The following is a 6,000-nucleotide window of genomic DNA, read 5'->3' on the forward strand; positions in this document are numbered from 1 at the left end:
TCGGATAATTTGAGAAAAAGGAATAAATAAATAAATTAACGAACAGGAATTAGCGTGATATTACGGATAATAGTGAATTAATACGTAAACTAATTAAACTACGTCAGGGCAGAAACGGAGTTCAGGGACAGAACTCAGCCAGGAACAGGCGCAGCAGAGCTGCGTCCTTTGGAATAGGCGCAGCAGACACTGCGTCTGTTCCTTGGCTCAGTTCTGGCTGTGAAGCCGTAATTGCAAGCCGTTAATGTTAATCGGTGAATTTAATGATCAATTGATGATATTTTCTCGGATGAAAGTGATTAGCATGTTATTTAACATATGAAGGGGTCATGAAAACAGTAAAATATGAATGAGGCGGATGCAAACGGATTAATTACAAGATGGAATAATGATAGAAGTGAAAAATATTAATGAGTCCTACGAATTAAATCAATTAACTACGTTAGATACAATGGATTAATGACGAATATGCGATGAACATGTGAATAAACAGATGTAAACTGTATCAAAGACGAATTCCAGAAACCCAATATTGATGAATTGAATCTCTACAACCCGGGATTGAATTTAATGACAAAAACCCGCAAATATTGGATTATTTGGGATTTAAGTCGGATTTGTGATGATTAAAACATATTAAAGACGATGGTTAACAAACATACATGTGAATTATATGCTATCATGATGAAGAATTAACAAACAAACGAAACACAAAAGAAAGAAACTTGACGAATAACAGAGGACGAACGAAGAAGAAAGGAAGCAGGAACTGCGGCAGCCTCACGAAGAGGCGGCAGAATGCGCTCCTTCGAAGAGAGAGCGCGGCGATTCTTTGCGTCCTTTCTCGACGGTTATCTCCGGAAATCCAAAAACGAGGTTTTAACAAAGGGTTTTAGAAATCGATTTTAATGGTATTTTCGACATAAACCTTACAATTGATGATACGAAAAGCAAAATACAATAAATAAAAGGGAAATTTACACCCTCAGACTTACATGTTGACGAAACGAGAAGGACTAAGATATCGATTAGTGACGCTCGACGCGAATGCAAAGAAAGTGCCCTCGTAAGAGGAAAACGATTGATTAATTAAGTTGATTATTGTGTAGTTGGTCAAATTGGTCGGTCATGCAACAGAGAGGCTGGTACCCGGAAAGATCCGAGCTTACGTGGTCGAAAGTTCAAGCACGTAGGCGCCAATAAGTAAGAACAAAGTCTAGAATGCAAAGGGAGAAGAGAAGGGCGGACACTCGCGTGAGAAATATGAGGAACGAAAGCTCCTATTTATACTAATCACGTGAAGGAATTAGGGTTTCGGAGACTCTTTGGAAGTGAATCTCGGAAAGATATGAAAAAGATACGAAAATACGAGAAAGGGCTGGGAAGAGGCGCAGACCACTACGTCTCTTGGAAGAGGCGCAAAGACTGCTGCGTCTATTCCAGGAGGTTTCCTCCCTTTGAAGAAAGATTTCGCGTTTTGAGTTATGGTAGGACGGAAATAATTCGATTTCCTTAATATCTTATATGAATATTACGGGATATTATTTGCCAAAAGATAAAGATTGTGAAATATGGAATAGAAATATCCGGAACATTCGAACATTCGACTCGGGATTTTTGATTATCGAGAAAATGGAGACGGTTTTAGGCCCGGACTCGAATGTACTCTAATTACTGCCAAAACGACCGTATCGGGACGTAGATGACAACCATGAGGTAGACATTAATATTTGAGCAATCACTTGACGATAATCTTACGAATTGTCACAAATCGTTCCGCGTATCAAACATGCGGCCCAATCATCACCGGGTGGTTCGCGGGAGGTGCGGAAATGAGGTATCTCTGAGCCCCACTTTGACCGAGGCTTGGACAAGGCGAAAGTCAAAGTATATAGCCATCAGTCAATCGAAGATTACAACCGACGACTATGGCGACGCGAGGCGGCTCAAGGGGTCGAACAAGGAGGACTGTCGTCGGGAACATTTTAAAGTCTGTCGACTATCGGGAAGGGTCGTTTAAAGTCCATTAGACTACGTAAGGAGCCTGCTTGACCATAAGAAGAGACCGTACACGAGACTTCTTCTCGAGATGCTTCCGGAGGTGCATAGGAGCTAAGGTTAAGACCTAAAGGATATATAAGGATTGTGTTAGGGTATGGGGCCCTAAAGGAAAGCATTGACGGGAAGAAGGCCTAAAGTAAGTTCAACTTAAGGGGTAAACCGAAGGTTGGGTATAGGAACTCTATTGGTTTGGGGAACTTGAAGGCTTATGAACCTAAAAGGATTGGGATCCTATAGTTGAAAAGTCCTAATTTCGGGTTTACGAACCTAAGAAAAAAGGCTTTGGGTTTGGGAACTTCTGGAGAACGACACCTCGTCGAACTCGCGGGAAACACGAAACATTGTGAGTAGCAGGACACTACTGGGAACTCTTTGGAGGGAAAACTGTTTGGATAACCTTCGGGAAAATATTGCAAGTAGCGAGGACACTACTGGGAACCGCTATTTGGAGGGAAAATCTGCTGGGTAGATGTTAATCCTCACGTCTTGAGAGAGACAAGACGTCCGCTTACTCTCGCTTGAGACATAATGGGAATTATTCTTCTTGTCATGAGAGGGAAAGTATATCCGCTTATTCTCGCTTGAGACATAATGAAGGTGTGTCGAATTCTTGTGAATAAGTAAATGCTCGTTGCGACAAGCAAAAACGGGTCTTGGAAGGAATAATCGACTGCTGGCTTTGGCTTGGAAATGCGAGTGGAACGAAAGAAAATCGTCGAACGGACCACAAGAGTAAAATAGCATCGGGGAAGAGGCGCACCAAAGATGGGCCCACGAATAACGAATTTATAACGAATTTTTGAAAATCCGCATGGAGGGAACAAAAGGAAGAGGCGCAGCAAGAGCTGCGTCTCTTGGAAGAGGCGCAGCGCCTGCTGCGTCTATTCCCCAATTTGGCTTTCTGCGTAAAAACGCGAAAATCGAGAGGATTGTTTCATTTGCATTGAAACACAAATCACTCATTTCTCTCTCGAATCTTCGCCATTTCCGCCAAGGTTTGATTCAAAAGCTTGCTTTAAACATGACTAATTGAGGTATGTATCTCAATCTTGCATTAATCATCTACATTTGTTGAATTTTGAGCCGCAAAATCTAGGGTTTTCGACCCTTTTGATCGAAAATTTGGGGCTTTTCCCCCAAATGGATTTGCCTTGTCAAATTGATGTTAGAAATGGATAGTAGGTAATGTTAGGAACATAACCATGTGTTTGTTTCGAATTTTTGTCGAGTTTTGAGCCTTTGAGTGAAGTTTTGAGACGGTTTTACAGCTAAACCCTAAATTGCTTCGAAAATAACCTTAGGATTGCCCATTTGCGATGAAATTTGATATTTGGGGCCCTGGGTGATGGGCAAACTTTCTACCATCTCGGAATTTTGGTTTGTGACAACTTTTTCAGGACACCTTTCTAGGGCATAATCGTCGTTATAGCGAAATGCTGCCGAAATTTCGACTTGAACCCGGAACTAGGCTTCGAATTGGACTTGACTTGACCCAATTTATCACATGAGTGATCGGATTGATGGGAATATGGCCAAGGATGGCAAGGAAAGGGCGATTTCAGGGCTTTGAAGGCTCGAAAACTCCTTAACAAAGGCTCGTCGTCATATGACGCGGCTTGAATTTGCTTTAACGTTGCAGGTGATGAGGTTTCTACTTCTGGGAGAGCTCCCATGGAGATAGATGCCGCTACTGTTGAGGAGGCTTTAGAGCAGGCCTTCACCGCTGCGGTGATGGCTGCTGAGTTTCACGAGGAGGAGGCCGTCGAGTAGGAGGAGATCCCGAGACGGGCCAACGTCGGGCGAGGAGGTCGTCAGCTGAGGGGAGCTCCTGCGTGGGCTGAGACTTGGGAGAGCAAGCACTGGTGTGGGCTGCAGAGGGTCACCTGTCCTACAGGACGGTGAAGAGTTTGGTAAATAGGAATTCACTACTCACTACTCATCCCCTATCCATCCTTTTGTCCAAATTTCTTTCAAATTTTATTCAAAACTAAAGATAGCTTTGTTTCAAATCATAATAGGAGGCCGGGAACATCAGGTCATTCTCGGGTTACACGACAGCGATGGAGCACTACGAGCGGCTGTCGGCGGAGGAGAGGGCCATGATCGAGCGTGGAAGGTTCGGTCCTTTGGTTCAGGTCTGGAGGGATATCGCGAAGAGGAAGTTGCGGGCTAACCTTAGCCTGGTCCGTGCTTTCTTGGACCGATTCTGGGATACGACTTCCACGTTTCACATGCCTTTCGGTGAGGTGGGAGTCACTTTGGAGGATTACGGCATGATTTCCAGTGCCGTGCGGGACCGAGGAGGTGGTGTGGCGGAGGCGCCATGAGGGTAGACTCGGCCGAGGCGAGGAGATTGATCGGCTGGAACTTGTCGCGAAGGTCTGTTGCGATCTTGGGTTTGGTACCCGATTCTTACGTTCGAGACTACTTTGCGGGGAAGACCCCGGCGCTGGTGACGATTGACGGGAGGGAGACGGCTCCTCCTCCCTATACAGCTGAGCAGAGGGCTCGTCTGTGGCTTTGGTGGTTCCTGTCTTCGATTTACCTCGGAGACAAGGGCGAGAGGCTGTCGACGAAGCTTCTTCCTTCCTTATCGACTGAGTTCCCTAGGACGTTGGGGACCGGGTCATCAGCTGGTTTTGCGGTCCTCATCCGCTTCATGAGGGCCATGGTTCGTCCGGAGTTGATGGAGAAGGGGACTTCTCCAGTCTTTGTCGGACTGGACTCTTGTTGGAGGTATGAACCTTCCTTTAGACCAAAGTAAATTCCTTTCTTTATCAAATCACGAAAGATCGTCATTGATTATTCGCTACGGGCGTGGGTGTACTCCTACTTCCCGAGTCTCGCGCCCAAGAGGACGGAGCCGCTGGAGAGGGCCTATCCTGTGGTGAGGGATTGGGTGATGTGCCGGACGAAGAGCAAGCGTTCTTCTCACAACGTCTACCGGCGGGATGTGAACGCTCTTCAGCTGAGCAGCATGAGTATCCCATTTGTATTCATTTATACTTCTTATACTTTGCCTTTAATTGATCATAGGAATGATCTTTGCACGATCTTGTCATAGTGGGTGCCGGACCTTGGGCGAGTCGTTGGAGCGCCTCCTTTCGTGGCTGAGGTCCTTCGACCTAGGAGCTCGAGCCGGCTGCTGTTGAGGACGTCGATGGGTCCTGTGTGGTACTTGGGTGAGCGTTTGGCTCGTTAGTGCTCTCGGGATGCGTTGACGGTTCCCGTCGATCCTCCCAGGATGATGTTTAGGGAGCCTTCTGAGGCTGAGAGGGAGGCGGACTTGGCTGGTGCCAGTGGCGACGACCTTCTTCTTCTTGGCGAGGACTACTCAGCGTCCCTCTATGGGAGGTTGGCGTACTGGCCGGTAGTGGTGAGTATTTTTTACCTTTTCTTGATTTGATTTTGAGAATTTACGACGAAAGATCATCGATTAATGAGAGCTATTTGTCTTTGCAGGAGGTCGAGGCGGCGGGCATCGAGCCCCGGTGTACCCAGAGACCTCGAGTACACCGACGCGGCCCAAGGAGGACGACGATCTCCAGCCTGCGTGACTTTGACGTAGCCGTGACGGATCTTTGTCCCGGACGACCGCAGCGATCATCGATTCGGAGGGTGAGTCTCTAACTTGTATAACTTTCGTGTAGGAACACATTTGATTGAGTTTATTCCATTGTTGAGAATGTCTTTTTGAGAATGCAGGTTGCGCCGTCTCGGTTTGTGGCGTTGTGGAGGGTGGCCAACCGGCTGCGAGCTACTGCCGTCGAGGCACTCATTGGCGGTCGAGGTCGTCAGGTATGAACCTTACGCCTATTTCCATTTTTTGATTTTTGATTTTCTAATTTTGCTTGAATTGATTGACATGAGCCAATTTTCTTGTTTACAGGGTGACCGCGAGCTGGAGCGAGAGTTGACCCAGTCTCGGGAGGAGACAGC

This window comes from Silene latifolia, unplaced genomic scaffold (genome assembly GCF_048544455.1).
Source record: "Silene latifolia isolate original U9 population unplaced genomic scaffold, ASM4854445v1 scaffold_330, whole genome shotgun sequence".
Lineage (NCBI taxonomy): Eukaryota > Viridiplantae > Streptophyta > Magnoliopsida > Caryophyllales > Caryophyllaceae > Silene > Silene latifolia.